At 52.0% G+C, this 17,559-nt stretch overlaps 1 pseudogene; it reads left to right on the top strand.

Moving 5' to 3' along the window:
* The first annotated feature begins 9,993 nt into the window (after positions 1–9,993).
* LOC120679194 lies at positions 9,994–16,397 on the top strand (annotated as a pseudogene).
* Positions 16,398–17,559: the final 1,162 nt, after the last annotated feature.

The raw sequence follows: 17,559 nt of genomic DNA, 5'->3' as shown, positions 1-17,559 counted from the left end.
GTTGGAGGTGGTGTTTGGCAGGCGGCTCCTGCAGCTCCAATCCCCGGAGGAGGATGCGACTCCGCTTCCTCAGGTGCTGTTGCGAGTTCGGCGTTCGATTGAAGAGGCAACCTCCTCCGCCGAGGTGGCCTTCCGGCGGGAGTGGTCTGCGCTGGAGAGCGAGCGTCAGCGCCTCTCCGACTGGCACACCCGCCTGGAGGCGCACACGAAGGCGGAAGCCTCCCGCGCTGCGGAAGCTCGGTCGAAGCTCAAGTCGGACCAAGAGGCCTACCGAGCCAGCCTTAAGAAGGTGTTTGACCGAGAGCTCGCAGTGTCGAATCGGGAGAAATCCTTGGCACAGCGGGAGCAGGACTTCACCCTGGAGGTTGTTGGGTTTGCTGCTCAGCGGTCCGGCCTCGAGGCTCACCTCGCAGCCCAGCAGTCAGAACTGGAGACTCGCAGCGAGGACCTCGAGGTCCGGAGGCAGGAGCTCGACGTCTTCTCTGCGACTCTGCAGGGATGGCATGAACAACTGCAGGAGAGGGCCCGCCAGCTGACTGCCGACGAGGCGGACTTGGAAGAGGACCGGAAGTCTCTTGCCAAGCGGGAAGCTCACGCCACCGCCATAGAGAAGGAGCTTGGGCGCCAGCGAGAGTCGCTCAAGAAGCGGAAGGTATACGCGGAGCAGAAGGAGACCAAGCTGGAGGAGCGGTCCCGCGAACTCGAGGAGAGATCCCGCGAGCTGGAGGAGAGGTCCCGCGAGGTGGAGGTGGCCAAGGCGGCCTTGGACACCCGGGTGCAGGAGGCTGTCCGGGAGGCGGTCCAGAAGCACCAGGAAGACCAGCGCGCTGGAGCTCAGCGGATCGCTGACTGGGCGGCCGAAGCGAGCCTCGCACTGGTGCCATTTGGAATGAGCCCGATCCAGGTGGCGGAGCCGCCAGCTTCGATAGCTGACGCCCTCCCAGTGTTGAGCTCCGCTTCGGATAGGCTCCAGCGCCTGGGGCCGGTCCTTACTGGACAGCTTGAAACCGAGGGCCGCGAGCTGATCCGGATGGTGGCGGAGCACATCCTGACCTGCCTCCGGAGCCACGACCCGGCCATCTCGCTGGCGCCCGTGGTCGATGGCCCTGTAGCAGAGACGGAGGCCGCCGCTCGGGACAGCGTGCGGGAGGTCGTTGACTTCGTCGCCGCCTACTTCAAGCGAGAGCCTGCGGACCCTTAGGCTGGGGATTGTATCTTTTTTCTTTTGCATTATGTAACAAACATTGTATTAGTTGAAAGTTTTTGAAATAGAAGAAACTTCAACTTAGCTGTTTGGCGGTTGTTGATTTGCGGTATGCGGCACCCCGGCGCCCTGGCCCCCTGGCGGGTAGGTTCAGTTGTTTGGACCTGTCTGCCACCTTGGGCATAGGTGTCACAAAGCGGATGCCTGGGCCCCCTGGGAGAGAGACTCAGCTGCTGTGAGTCTGTCTACCACCGAGATTGGCTCTTATCCTGCATGAAAGCTTTGAAGCAGATACTCGGCCCCCCTGGTAGATAGGCTCAATGGTTTGAGACTGTCTACCACTGGCCAGGTTTGAACCTGTGTACCACCTCAAAGTTATAGCTTAGAGCAGACCCGCGGGGCTCATTCCTGACCAATCCCAGGCTTGGTACCAGGTCTAGGACTCTAGATGCGCAGGTCCAGGTAGCTCTGTGCTTGTTACAGAGTGGGGGAGTGCGTAGGCTTAGGGTCGGAACCAGGCTAAGGTGCTACGCAGGGCTCCGGACCACTCCAGGAAACAGTACGATCTTTCCGGACCTGGCTTCTTCGTCCTAGACCCTTCGCAGCAGTGGGTGAGGTCACTTTGCTGTGCTCGATCCTTTGAGATATAGTGCTGGACACGCCGTGTTGGACTTAGGAAGCCAGCTCTTGAGCTGGGTCGAGGTCCGGGCCCCCAATTACCTGGCTTCAGGTACTAGAGTACTCGTTACAGGGTGGTGGAGAGTGCAGGCTTTTGGGTACGGAACCAGCTAAGCGGCTACACTGTACTCCGAACCACCCCAGGAAACAAGTACCCGCTCCCCAGAGTAGGTCCCTAGGGGTCCGGACCCCTCTCCTGCAGCAAGAGGGTCCGGACCTGTACGGTAGTCCAGCAGCTCAATGCAGATCTTAGTTGCAGCAACAAGAGTAGAGGTCCCGCGGGGGTTAGAAAAAAGCGAAAATTACGAGAATCGAAATGCGTAATTTAACTTTGACACAAAGACAGTATTAGGAAAAAATCTTTCCTTTGCAATCTCGATGTACATGGCTTGCGCGATGGATGTCAGAGGCCGGGTTTATGAGGTCGGACCTCTACCGCTCTGAGCCGCGCGTTAGCCGCTAGTGCGATGGATGCCAGAGGTCGGGTTTACGAGGGTGGCCCTCAACCGCTCCGGGCCGCACGCTAACTCTATCTTATTACAAAGGAAAGGTTATTTCCCTGCTCTGCCTAGGTGTAAAACTTACGCAGATGCTCTATGTTCCACGGGTTGGGCAGCGGTACTCCGTCTTCTGTGGCGAGGCGAACACATCCGGGCCGGCATACCTCTGTAACCTTGAAAGGCCCCTCCCAGCTGGGGGAGAGTTTGTGGAGCCCCGCTCGGTTCAGGATCCGCCTGAGGACGAGGTCGCCAGCCCGGAGCTCCCTACTGTGCACGAACCGTTGACGGTAGCGCCGGAGCGCCTGGTTGTAGCGTGCATTTCGGATCGCTGCTCGCCACCTTCGCTCGTCAACGAAGTCCACGTCGTCGCACCGCAGCTGCTCCTGCATGGATTCGTCAAAGGCCTGGACCCGTGGTGAGCCCAGGTGAATTTCTGGGGGAAGGCATGCTTCAGCCCCGTAGACCAGGAAGAACGGAGTCTCCCCGGTGGCTCGGCTGGGTGTGGTCCGGTTGCCCCATAGTACACATGGAAGCTCGTCAACCCATTTGGCACCATGCTTTTTCAAGCAGTTGTAGGTGCGGGTCTTGAGTCCCCTGAGGATCTCTGCATTCGCTCTCTCAACCTGTCCATTGCTGCGGGGATGTGCCACGGACGCAAAGCATAGCTGGATGCCAATGTCCTCACAGTACTCTTGGAAAAGTCTGCTTTTGAATTGGGTCCCGTTGTCCGCGATGATGCGGTTTGGGACGCCAAATCTGCACACAATGGACCTGAGGAATGCGACTGCTGATTTCTTAGTAATATTCACCACAGGAGTAACCTCCGGCCACTTAGTGAACTTGTCGATGGCAACATAGAGGAACCGGTACCCGCCGACAGCCCGGGGGAAAGGCCCCAGGATATCCACACCCCACACAGCAAATGGCCATGAGGGCGGGATCATCTGTAGAGCTTGAGCTGGGGTGTGTATTTGCTTTGCATGGAACTGGCATGCTTTGCAGGACCTTACCAGCTCAGCCGCATCCTGGAGTGCTGTTGGCCAGTAGAAGCCGTGCCGAAAGGCCTTGCCAACAAGCGTGCGAGAGGAGGAATGACTTCCGCACTCGCCTCCATGGATCTCCGCAAGCAGTTCGCGGCCCTCTCCCTGGGAAATGCATCGCATGAGGACTCCGTTGGCGCCACGGCGGTAGAGATCCCCTTCTACCACCGCGTAGCGTTTAGCCAATCGGACTATGCGCTCAGCGGACACATCGTCATCAGGGAGGATGTTATCTTTCAGGTAGTCCCGGATCTCGGAGATCCATGCATCGGGAGCTCCCAAAGCAGATAGGGGTGGTTCTGTGAGGACAACAGGCTCCTCAACAGAACACACGGCCCTAGTTGGGCACCATAGGTGGAATACTGCCGGGACCGCTAGCTTCGAGGTGCCAGCTTGATCCCCGTCACCCGGCTCGGCAGGCTGGGCGGTAGGTTTCAGCAGCCGTCTTTCAAAGACACCCTCAGGCACAGAAGCCCAGGTAGATGCTCTCGCAGAGAGATCATCTGCTGCTGAGTTGTGCTCGCGGGGAACGTGTTGTAGTTCCAAAGCGTCGAAGTCCTTCTCGAGCTTCCTCACGTGTATGAGGTATGCCGCGAGCTGGGGATTATTGCAGTTGCAATCCCCTCGGACCTGCTTAATGATTAGCTGGGAGTCCCCCTTCACCAGAAGCTGCCGGACCCCCAATGAGAGGGCTTGGGTCAGGCCGAAGATCAGAGCCTCGTATTCCGCCATGTTGTTGGTGGCCTTGAACTCAAGGTGCACCATGTACTTTAGCTGATCTTCGTTTGGGTCGATGAGGACCACACCAGCTCCGGCCCACTTCTCGCGGGCGGACCCATCAAAGAAGAGTGTCCAGTGAGGCTCGGTGAAGACTGGTGTCCTGATTTCCGGCTCCGGGGGTCCAACATTTATGGCCGGACCTCCAGGGTTGCTTGGGGAAGGAGTCCACTCTGCTATGAAATCAGCCAGGATCTGGCTTTTTACCGCATGGCGTGGCTGGAATTCCAGTTGGAACTCTGCCAGCTCTGCTGCCCACTTGGCGATATTGCCTGTGGCGTTGGAATTGTGTAGAATCGCTCTTAATGGGTAAGAGGTCACTACAACAACTCGGTGTGCTTGAAAGTAGTGGCGCAGTTTCCTGGACGCAATAAGTATTGCATAGATAAGCTTATGCGTCTCAAGATACCTGGCCTTTGCCTCGTGGAGGACTTCACTGACGTAGTAGACTGGCTTTTGGACGGTCCGGACCCTAGTTCCTGGGTCCGGTTCGCCCTTGTCCACCGCATCTGTCCCTTGGGCCCCCAGTGGTTCTGGGCTCCCAATGGGATGAGGCTCCTCCGGGCCTGCCTGTGCGGGGCCCGGACCTTCAAGCTGGGGTAAGGCTGACGGGCCCCCGTGTCCGGGGTCCGGCTCACCATCCTTGGCCAAGAGGACCTTAGTGCTCCCCTGGCGGGTTTGCTCCATCCTTTCGGCGACCAGCACCATGCTGACCGCCTCCGCAGATGCAGCAAGATACAGAAACAACGGCTCACCGGGTTCTGGTGCCACCAATACTGGCAGCGAGGTGAGGTGCTGCTTCAGCTCCTGGAAGGCCTGTTCAGCCTCTTCGGTCCATGAAAATGGACCGGACCTCCTCAACAGCTTGAAGAAGGGAAGGGCCCTCTCAGCCAGCCTCGATATGAAGCGGCTAAGAGCAGCGAGAGATCCAGTAAGCTTCTGGACGTCCTTGATGCGGCCAGGAGGCCTCATTGCTTCGATCGCCTTGATCTTGGCTGGGTTTGCCTCGATGCCTCGATGCGAGACCAGGAAACCCAGCAGCTTCCCTGCTGAGACGCCGAAGATGCACTTCTCTGGGTTCAGCTTCGTGCGGGTGGCGCGAAGACGGTCGAAGACGAGGGACAGGTCCTCCACTAGTGTTGATCCTACCCTAGTCTTGACCACAATGTCATCGACATAAACCTCAACAATATCTCTAATTAGATTACAGAAGGTTTTGTTCATAGCTCGCACAAACGTGGGTAAGGCATTCCTTAGACCATACGGCATGACAATGTAGCAATAAAGCCCATCTACTGTTACAAAGGCAGTATGCTTCCTATCCTCTCTAGACATCTGAATCTGGTGGAAACCAGAGTATGCATCTAGGAAAGACAAAAGATCACACCCGGAGGTGGAGTCCACGATCTGATCGATACGCGGAAGAGGGTAGGGGTCTCTTGGACATGCCTTGTTGAGGCTGGTGTAGTCGATGCACATCCGGAGCTTCCCGTTGGCTTTTGGGACGACGACCGGATTGGCCAACCACTCGGGATGGTGGACCTCCTCGATGAAGCCAGCGTGTAGGAGCTTGTGGACTTCTTCGCGGATGAAGTTCTGCCGCTCCACAGACTGCTTCCGAGGTTTTTGGCGCACCGGCGTGGCGTCGGGGTAGATCCTCAGATTGTGCTCGATCACTTCCCTGGGGATCCCGGGCATCTGCGACGGTTCCCAGGCGAACACGTCGACATTTGCCCGGAGGAAAGCGATGAGCGCGTCTTCCTATTTCTCCTCCAGGTTCCCCGCGATGCGGGTGGTCCTGGTGGTGTCTGCCCCAATCTGTACCGACTTCACGGGAACTTGGTCCGGATCAGATGGTTGGACCTTGGAAGCCTTTGCAGGCGCCCTGGGTTGCGAGGTGGACGGATCCTCCTCGGAGCGTGCAGCCTCTGCCGCCAGAGTGTGCAGTCTCTCAACTGCAGCAACGGCAGCGGTGCGGTCGCCCTGCACGGTGAGGACTCCGGCAGGGGAAGGCATCTTCAAGACCAAATACCCATAGTGGGCAATGGCCATGAAGCGGTAGAGTGCCGGTCGGCCAATGATAGCGTTGAACGGGAGGTTTACCTCCGCAACATCAAACATGACGCTTCCTGTGCGGAAGTTTTCCTCGGTCCCGAACGTGACCGGCAATGTGATGCTCCCCAGGGGGAACACCGGATGTGGGCCCACTCCGGAGAATGGGCGAGAGGGAGTCAGCTTGGACTCTGGGATCTGCAGCTGCTTAAATGCTGCATAACTGATGACGTTGAGGCCAGCCCCACCGTCAATCAGCACGTGGTAGAGCCTCACGTTGGATATGACAGGAGCAGTGACTAAAGGTAGCACACCAGCTCCAGCCATATTCTCCGGGCAGTCGGATGGCCCGAAAGAGATGGTGGTGTTCATCCACCTCTGGTGCGGCGCCGCCCTCGGGACCCCCGGCTTCGCCGAAAGGACCTCCCGGCGAAGGGTCTTCACGTCCCGCCGGGAGACAAGCTCCCAGCTCCCGCCATACATCACGTACAGCTTCTTGCGGCGGTCGCCGTTGTCGGAATCGGAGTCGTCGTTGTGATAGACGCCCTTCAGCTCTCGAGCGGGGGATTGGTACCCCAGCTCCTTCTCCCCGGCTGCGGCCCTGCTGTCAGAGGCCTTCTCCTTGCCGGCCCGCTGGCGAGGAGGGGGTGAGTCATCCTTAGAGGACTGCTCCCGCCGCCCACTGACCCGTTTCGCGAGCTTTTGGATCTCGCGGCAGTCAGCAGCGCTGTGGCGAGCGGTGGGATGCACTGGGCATGAACCTCCGCTTCCACCTTGCGGGCGAGGGCGTTTGCCGTGTGTATTCTGGCCCCCAGCCGCTGCCGCCGCAGCCGGCGCCGCTGGTGGCGCTGCTGCTGCAACGACTGGTCCGCCAGAATGCGGCTCCCCACGACCCCGGTTCTTCTTCTTCTTCTTGCCACCGCCCTGAGCGGTAGCGCTGGAGCCACCAGCCTTGGTGTCTCCGTCTTGGGGAGCTGAGTGCCATGCACGGCCCTCGGCGGCCCTGGCACACTTGTCTGCCAGGGAGAAAAGCGTAGTGACGCTTTCCACCTCGTGCGTCGCCAGCTTCTCGAGCATCTTCTCATCACGCACCCCCTGACGGAAAGCAGTAATAATAGATGCATCTGAGATACGAGGAATGGTACCCCGTACCTTAGTGAAGCGCAAGATGAAAGCCCGAAGCGTTTCCCCGGGTTTTTGCCTCACGGCGTGAAGGTGTGCCTCCACACCATGCTGCTGGTAGGCGCTGGCGAAGTTCGCTGTGAACCTTGCACAGAGCTCTTCCCAGGACTGGATCGTCCCAGGTGTGAGGTTCATGAGCCAGGTCCGGGCTGGCCCAGACAAGGCTACATGAAAGTAGCTTGCCATGACGGCGCCGTTGCCACCAGCTGCTGTGATGGCGGTAACGTACACCTGCAGGAATTCCGACGGGTTAGTAGTACCGTCGTACTTTTCCGGCAAGTGGGGGCGGAACTTGGGTGGCCACGCCACGGCGCGGAGGTGCTCCGCAAGCGCAGCACAGCCCACCCCGGCCACCGGTGCCCCTGGCTGAATCCGGGCGTTCACCGGAGGCCTGGGTGCCGCCGCGTCCAGATCGACATTGAGGTTGCGTCCCTCAATGTTGAGACGGCGCTCTCGCGCCCTCTCGACAGCGATGCGGGCATCCTCCCCCGCGCGCCGGCGGTTGAGCTCCGCCCGCAAGTCTTCTGTTCGTGCACCCCTCACGATGGGGGAGCGCACAGATGCCGACGCACCGCCCTGACGCTGGTGGTAAGGTACCACCGCGTTGCCAGGCGGAGGTCGTTGCCCAGTCTTTGCAGAACTGGGGGAGGCCTGAGCCAGGTGGAGGAGACGGTCGACGTCGTCTCGCCACTGCCTCAGGGCGTCTGGCGAGGCTGCCTCAGCCGGAGGGTTGCGAAGCAACTCCCTAGCCGCGGCTAGAGCTCCGCCGCTCGCAGTCTGTGAGGGGGCCCTTGATGGGCGCCCTGACTCTTGCCGGCGGGCGGCTCGCGCCACCGCCAACGGTGGCTGCTCCACAGGCACGGTTGCCCCTGGAGCAGGAACGCGAGGGGCGTGCGGCGTGGAGGACGCCACCCCCTCCGTCATCTCCACGTCGTCCACACGAACCATGGGGACGAAGAGGATGATGAAATGCGACCAGCTAGCTGCCCCTACCCTGGCGCGCCAAATGTCGTGGTGTTGCAAACCACGGCCGGGTGGCGGAAGGCACCCGCCCTAGCCCAGAGGGTGTGTACTCAGGGGGTAGCTAGTCTTAGATCGATCTCCCTCCAGAACACAAGAAACACAGCCGGATTTAGAGTGGTTCGGGCCGCCGGAGCGTAATACCCTACATCCACTGTGTGTTGTATTGCCTTCCCACAAGCGTGAGGAGGTGCGAGAGCTTGAGTCTGAATGGATCTGTCCTGTGCACAGCGAGCGCCTCCCTTTTATATCTCAAGGGGGCGCGTACACAGCCGTTGGATCCCCGACAGGTGGGTCCAACGATGTAGTATAACCTAACGCACTGTTCTTGCATTATGGCGTCGCAGGCAAAGGAGATCTTCCTCTTGGATTCCCTCGCCTGCTCCCGGAGCCCTTCGTCCATCATGTCCTAGCGTCGTCTTGTCAGGTCAGGCCCGTCGCAGCTAGTGACACCGCCCGTCACATTGCTTAAGCGGGCGGTGTAGCTTGCGGCGTAGGCGGCATGATGGAAAAGTGCCGTGCTGTCGTATCCGTTTAATGCTACAGGCGGGCTCTGCGCGGGCGCGGCTCAGGCGGCTGCACTGTGCTCCTTGGTAATACGCGGCGCGCAGCGGGGCCTGACAAAAGGCTGTCTTGTGTACCACGGCGGCAGAGCACGCCTTGTCTATCGCATTAAATGCGGTAGGTGGGCGAGTCTTCCTCCGGAAGGCTCGCGCACGATCCCACGCCTCCGGGACACGTGGCGGCTTCGGACCCCTACACGGTGAGGGGAGTCCGGACGGGCGTAGGAGGTCCCGGACCCCTCTGGGGGTCCGAGGCTTCGGCGGTCAGCTTGGAGCTTCCCTTCCATGGAGACACGTGGCGCCACCGGACCCATCCTCAGGCGGGGAACGGTCCGGGGCCGTTGGCCTGGTGAGGGAAAAGCCTGGCCTGTGGGGCCTGGCTACTCCGTCTCTCCCGCGCGGCTACGGATAACTACGCGGGTCCTGCTTTGCTGCAGTAAGAGTGGGTATCCCTGTTGCAGGGTACCGACACGCATCATATCTATACCGGTCCTATCAACGAAGAAGCTATCACTCCCTATTCAAAAAAAAAGAAGAAGCTATCACTCCGTTCGGCAGCCAGTTTCAGCTCCAGACTAATATTATTTTTCTCTTACCACTCCAGCCATCAGCTCCAGCCAATCCAATACTATTTTTCTCTCGCATCATTCCAGCTCCGACATCCAACTCCAACCTGCCAAACGCAATGTATATGTTCGAATCGTGGGGGCCATTTTTTCCCCGTAGCTTTTTTTTTCCCTCCCTGCCGCGGCCGCTCGCCGGTGCGCCTGCGCCCTAGCAGCCGCTCGCCTGCGCCGGCAGCCGCGGTCGCCCTCGCCCCCATCGCGCGCGGCGCCGGGGCGAAGCGCCGTCCGAGCTCCCGCGCGCCCTCTCCTCCTGCTCGCTCCTCTCTTCCCCCAACCCTCGAGCCCAGGCACCTCCGAGCTCGTCGGCCCCTCACGCCCCACCCGCGAACGTGAAGCTCGACGGCGCGGGCAGCTGCCTCTGGGCTCCCCGGCCTTTTCGCCTCCCGCGCGCCCCGCGGCTCTCCGCGCGAGGTCCACGGCCCACCGCGCCGCTCACCGCCGAAGAAGATCCGTGCCGGGATTCCATCTTCCCCTCGCTCTCCAGCCTCCGAGCGCACCGGCCGGCGGGCCCCTCCGGCCTCCCCAGCGCTCCGCGGCTCCCCGACGCGAGGCCCACGGCGCCTGCCGGCTCCGAGCAGTCGGCGCCTCCAAGCTCCTCCACCCCCACCCCGACTCGGTGAGTAATCAAGCTAGCGTTTTTTTGGTTCAATTGTTCCTTTTACTGTTTGTCTTCCTCCTTGGGCGAGCGCGGGATCCTGGTTTTTTAGTCATGCGGTTCCGTTCCAGCACCTGAAACACCCATTCGATTTGATTTGTTCTGATTCGATTTGCAAGGATGGGAACTTGTGGGAAACATCTAATTAGCTCTTTTGATTGAAAGTCAGCTTGGTAAACAATGTACAGGGATTGGAACAACGGTTTGCAATGGTATCAAACATAACTTTGAAGATAAAAAAATTGCAAAATTGCAAGCTGACATGGCCAGAGATGAATTTGTTCACCCGTGACACATCTATTGGTTCAGGCCCTCATTAGAATTTTAGATCATCTTTATATTCCAAGTACTATATGATAGTACTGTTGCATATCATCATAGAAGTTTGGTGACCGTCCAGCCTTATTTTCTTGACTACAAAGAAGGAAAAGGAAAAGAAAAATAAAAGCCATAACTTGGTAAAAGGCATAAGGGTGATTAATATTCGTGGACCAGGCTATAGAGTAACCAGTTAGCATCACTACTCTTTTTATGGAAAAAATATACTGATTTTGGTCACACTTGAGATCACAAATTCACAATGAAAACTAGATAGGCTTATAAACAACCAGCTAGCACTCTCTGTCTTTAAGGATTTGTATGGTAAGCCAGGATGTGAACTTAAGTGAAACAGTTCTACCCTGTACTAAATCACTATAGGCTAGAGTGGTGATGCGATGTGTAAACACATTTGCTGACTTGTTCTATGGTGATTTGTTGTTTGTTCCAGGGATGTTGCACCGCAAGGAGAACAACTCGGCGGACGCGCAAGCTGGCACCTCCGCCCGGACAGGGAGGCAGCTGCTCTCCACGGCCGCGCCGCCGCCGCCGCCGGACGAGGAGGAGCCCACCATCTTCGCGGTCATGGCAGATGTCGATGCCCTTATCAACAAGATGGAGGGCGAGGTGAAGATGGATTACAAGGTTCACCCAGACCCTCTGCCTGTGCTTTCATGTTATTATGTTCAAACAAATTGAACTGTTTCTTTCCCCCGTTGCTCCACCAATTGGCTATGCAGGGAAATAGTGAGAAAATGATGGAATTCATCAAGAAGCTGCGGACCTGTATCAAATGGTTGCTCGAGACAGAGAATAAACACCTCTCTAAGATTTTCACTAGCCAGTTTGAGGAGAAACAAAACTCCGAGACAGGTACCAGCATTTTCAAGTTAAGTCATAATAGATATGTCTTTTTTTTCTTCTGTATATATGTTCTACTGACTGAATTTTTATTGCATCATCTAGTTGTTAAGTGGATTAATACTCTTAACGAAGCAAGAGTGGTGAATGTTGGGATTCAAGAACAGCATGCATCTCTGCAAAAGATCCTGAAGAAAGTTGAAGCTGAAAAAATGGTAGGTGGCTTGTGCTTGTGCCTTAATGTCATCTTGTTACTATTGTGACATTCTATGAGTTTTATTAAAATGCAGGATGCTTTACGGGATCTAGAAGATGAAAAGGAGGCATCCGTTGAATCATCACGGAACCTGCTTTTGGAAGATCTCAGAAGAATCAAGTTGGAGAGAAAATGCCTTAATGAACAGGTATAAGTTAACCCTTTTTGTTAATGCTTAACCACTCAAGATGGGCGTGGTTGAACCACGGGGCGAACCGCAACTGAACCGTTGTTTTTTTTAGAATAACAAGGCAGCAATATATTAAATCAAACGTTCATTACATATTATATTCCGAATAATCTCAGGAGACTCGTTAAACCAAACTACATCTTTAAACACATCAGCTTGCTTAGCTAACACATGAGCTGCCTTATTACACCCCCTACTAACATAGGTTAAGGTTACAGAAGGATTTTCACAGATCAAGTTTTTAACATCCTGGACAATAACTCCCACATTAGATCTATCATAGACCTTGGATTTTATCTTCTTGATAACACCTAAGCAGTCAGAGGCCACAACAACTTGCTGCAAGTTGTACTCTGAGGAAAAGGAGACAGCTCTCCTTATGGCAATTGCTTCAGCTAGCTCTGGATCATCAAATCTTTGTATTAACTGACAGCAAGCAGCAATGAAATCGCCTCTATGATCACGAACCACAAAGCCAACACCCATACGAGATGGCTTTTTAAATGTTGTTGCATCAACATTAATCATCAACCATCCATCCGGCGGTGGAATCCACTTTGGAGCAGAGTATTCAGATTCACACCTATGCGATGTTGGTGATTTAAATAAGTGCAGCAATGCCATTTGTACATAAGCTTTCGCCCTTTCTGCAACTCTATTGGGATGAATATGGTTTTCACCATTACGTACAACATTTCTTGCCTCCCAAATATGCCAAGCTTTGATGGTAAAGACCGTTGCATCCTCATCAGTAGCATCATCCAGGAAATCAAAGAGCCATTGTTTGATTGAAGCCAAATATTGGATTTTGCATCTGATGCCAAAACACTTTTTTATTTCATGCCAAACTTCATATACATATTGGCACGTTAAAATAGCATGTTGCACCGTTTCTTCCCTACCACAGTAGCAGCACAGATTCTTTAATCTGTTAGCTAACACTTTGGAAGCTATTTTGTAGCAACTGAACCATTGTTTTCTTTAGGTTAAGATGCTTCAGAACACAAACAAGAGGATTCAGGAATATGAGACAAGTTTGCTGCAATATCTCCAAGCAGATGCTACTAAGAATTCTGAAACAATCGCAAAGTTGCAAAAAGAGAAGAATACCATTGTGGAGACAATGAACACTCTGAAGGATCATCTACAAATGCAGCTAGACTTGGAAAAAGTAAAAATCTTAGTCACATTCTATCAGTATACCCTTTACGTCCATTCTTTTCTATTGCATGTATCGATAATTGTTCTGATGTCTTTATAATGTTGTGTCTTTCTAGTCGTTGCAATCTGAAGCTACAAAACAAATTAATGATTTATTGAAGGAGCTTGAAGGTCTTAAAATAACAAACAAAGAAATGACTGGGAATAGTGCCATGGAGTTAGATGATGCCATGACAAGAATAACCGCTCTTGAGGTATGATTATGTCCAGATGTTTTGATTCCTATCAACATGGGCAAAATTGGCTAACATGTTCTCAACAAAATAGGAAACTTGTTCATCCCAAAGAGAGATAATAAAGACATTGGAAATTAAGCTTGAGGCTGCTAGCGAACTGCTAAAGGTGTGCAATGGCCTATTTCTTTATTCTATATGATGTGCTAATGTTGTGTTATATATAAGTAATTCATGATTATCTATATGTTTTTAATGCATGAAGTGTTTGCATTGGGTAGGGGGAAAATGCATAGATGCCTAATATCTTGAACCTTCGTTTAACTGTATAGAGGTCTGATTTGACGGCATTGAAGTTTCAGTCGCGCCTAGAAGAAGCAGATCAACAGATTTTGGATGGAGAGAAATTACGAAAAAAATTACATAACACAATCCTTGTAAGGAATTTTCTCTTGAACTCTCAAAACTCCATTATATATATATATATATATATATATTATTGCCTATTCTTAGAACTATTTCTTTGCAGGAGCTAAAGGGAAACATAAGAGTTTTCTGTAGAGTGAGGCACTGAGGCCGTTGATGTCAAACGAATCAGGAGCTGTCTCATATCCAAACAGTGGAGAAAACATAGGCATGGGTATTAAGTTAATGCATAATGGTAAAGTCAAACCTACAATCATTTCTGTCACTTTGATAATTGTTTTTTTTGAATATTTATTTTGGTCTGATTGCATTTATATTGTTTTCATCTCAAGCATATTCATTTACTTTTGATAAAGTATTTGAACATTCAGCTTCACAAGAACACGTGTTCATTGAAATATCCCAACTAGTACAAAGCGCGCTAGATGGTTATAAGGTACAATGGATGACTGTAAGAGAGATAACCTTTATTGAGTTTTGAAACAGTTTTTCTTCCTTTCCTGTAATAACTTACACCTTTCTTAGAATGGAACTAACCAAAGTTAATTATTCAGGTATGCATATTTGCATATGGCCAAACTGGTTCTGGTAAGACATACACAATGATGGGTAATCCAGAGTTAGATGATCAGAAAGGAATGATACCCAGATCTCTGGAACAAATTTTCCAAGCTAGTCAAGCTCTCAACTCACAGGGTTGGAAATATAAGATACAAGTGCGTCCCTGTTAGTTTTGTTATTTAACTGAACTAACATTTTCGACCAAGTTTTCTGTCACTGTCATCATAATATTTTTTTTGTGGAAATTTTAGGCCTCAATGTTGGAGATCTACAATGAGACCCTACGTGACTTGCTTGTTATGAACCGAATGGCTGCTCAAGATGGTACTTCTTCAAAGTGCAGCATCAAGCATGATGACAGTGGTAACATTCAGGTGTCGAACCTCACGGTTGTTGACGTTACTAGTATCAGTCAATTTTCTTTGCTCCTTAGGCAGGCTGCTCGAAGAAGGTAACACACTTACTTAGTTTCAGATATCCACCATAAATATTTGCTTGTAAGAGTAGAAAACATAAAAAATTCTTCCGATCCTGAATGTTTGTTACTTTCTTCTTTTTTATGATATGATTTTTGGCAACACTTTGTAATATATAATGCAGCTATGTGAATTAAGAAGTCAGTAAATTATATTCTGTTGACTGTCATTATGACAAGACTCAGAATTGTAATAGGGTCTTTTCTTTGCGCTCAGACTTCAGACCTGTCCCACTTGTTTGATATCCATTCTATAATTAATATCAACATATATATAAGAATTATTATGACACTGTATTATATTTTCTAACTCAAAAGAAAAATATAAATCTGGATGATGCTCACAACCAGCTCTGGATTAAGCCCTTCCCAAGACACTTTATTGTATACTCACTATAATCCCCTCACTGTTGATTTTCTAAAATTGTTTGGTAAAATCTGCATCGCTCATATCTCTGTAACTGTATTACCAAACTTGCACTATTTGAATTTTGTGAGTTGGTTTAGTACATTGTAACTAAATCACTTATGCATTCCTTGGGTTTTCAGATCAGTTGGGAGAACACACATGAACGAGGAATCTAGAAGAAGTCATTGTGTTTACACTCTTCGGATTTTTGGTGTAAACAAGGTATGAACTAATTTTTTGGTGCACAATCTTTTTCCACTATAACTGATTCTTTTTTTGGGTTCAGGGTACGGCTCAGCAAGTTCATGGTGTTCTGAATCTCATTGATCTAGCAGGCAGTCAGTGCCTCAACAAAAGTCGTGCCACTGGTGAACGTTTGAAAGAGACTGAGGTAGTTTGCATCCAGTCCCTTAGCATTCTTTGCGTTTTAAGTTATAATATTCTGGAACAATGCATAACCATGTGTTTGCTCCGACTTAGGCTATCAATACAAGCCTGTCATCCTTAAATGCTGTGATCTTGTCAATCGCGAGAAAGGAGAAACATGTTCCATTTAGGAACTCAATGTTAACCAGTCTGCTCGAGGTAATGCACCCTTGTTGTGATGCATAGGTATAGTTCCTGTTCCGATACATAGGTATAGCTACGGTATCGACTGAAGTTTCCTTTTCCTTGCAACACAGCCATGCCTTGGGGGGGATTCCAAGACATTGATGATCCTGAATCTGTCTCCTGAAGTGTCTTCCACGGAAGAGTCACTTTGCTCGTTGCGGGTTGCTGCAAGGGTGAACTCTTGCGAGATTGGGATCCCTCGGCGGGAAACCCAGCTGGGGAGCAAGGACGGTGGCGCGGAGCAGGACGGCGGCGCGGCCGAGGAGGGAGGCTGACCTCCTGGACGCCAGGCACGTTCTCCCGGAGCCGGAGAAGGCATGGCAGCCGCTGTAGCAGCAGCAGCTGTCTGGTGTGGGTGATGAGGCCGGCGGGTTTGCTGTTGTCTTTGTTCTATTTAGAGGAAACTATTGGGCTCACACTTGACTGTGTTTCTCCTCAACGGGCCGAACTGGATTTGGTCCATACATGACAAGGGACTAGGTCCACGGATGATACTAGTGAGACTGACGTTGGGCATACTTGACGGTGTTTTTGCTTTTCTAGATTCATAAATATTATTATACATCTAGATATGAAATGGTTCCAATTGCAGTAGGTATTTTTGCTTTCAAATACGAAATGGTTCCAGGAAGTCAAGTACGTGAATTTTTCTTTCGCCCTGCATTTTTAGGAGAGCGTGGTGTAGAGGCATCACTACATTTTCAGCATATGGATTGCAAGGTGGCAGAGAGGAGCTTCCGTCTACTGTTGTGGCTAAGGGTATCAGAAAGCACGGACTTGGTTAGGATTGCTATTAGATGCACATAGTCATTAACATTTCTGTCGAAGCCTGCAGCAGAATCTGCAATTGCCGAACTTACCCTACTACCAAATTTACTGGACAGTGCCTATGCTATGCCGTGGGTTGGCGATAACGAGCTCTATGTCCTAATAACAAAACTTTCTCGCCAAGATCCAGTATGGTGCACGGTAGATGGGCAGTGCTCTAACAACATCATGTTGTCAGAGTTATCACAGGCATTTCCAGAGCAAGTCATTGCATTCCGTTTTGAGCCCTTAATTTCAGCACCGAAATATTGCTTGTGTTGCATCAAAGTACAGCCCCCAACTCTTGTGCTGTCAGCTTCTTTTTGGCCTCATACAGAGCTCATGATAGAAACAACGGAGTTTAGACGTGGTAGCTAGAAGAAACAAGCAATACGGCTAGCAATGGAGTGTCTTATCAGTCAGGGCCTGATTGGTTTGTTGCCAAAAAATTGGCATGCCACAGTTTTGGCAAGCCAAGTCATATGTGTGTGAAGGAGTACTCCTCTAACCCTTGATAAGTGTCACTAGAGCAACACTGGTAGGGGACGGAGGCAGTAGTAGCTAGAGGCACGCATTTCAATTCAACTCAGAATATGCGTGCATGTCGCCGTCCTTGTCAATGCAAGACGAAAAAAAATCTTGGCAATGGCAGGCCGGGCGGCGAGCGTGCATCGCCTCCATGCTCTACGCATCAATCTCATTCGCTGGTTCGCTCTCAAGACTCGAGTCATCAAGATTCAAGAGAAGAAACGACACAAGAGAAGGGAGGGAATGATGATTGCGATGTGAATTATCCCTGAAGATCAAATAATCAGACCGACCTAGGGGAACGTACTCTTGATCGATCTGTGTTATTAGACTCTGGAGCCTCCTACTGACTGTATTTACTAATAATAGGCTCACCTGATGGATCGAGCAGCTGAAGCAGTTGTGTTGTAAACCAGCAACTAACA

The sequence above is a fragment of the Panicum virgatum genome, chromosome 6N (genome assembly GCF_016808335.1).
Source record: "Panicum virgatum strain AP13 chromosome 6N, P.virgatum_v5, whole genome shotgun sequence".
Taxonomy (NCBI): domain Eukaryota; kingdom Viridiplantae; phylum Streptophyta; class Magnoliopsida; order Poales; family Poaceae; genus Panicum; species Panicum virgatum.
The sequence above is the reverse complement of the archived record's forward strand: the minus strand, read 5'-3'. Positions and strand labels throughout refer to the sequence as shown.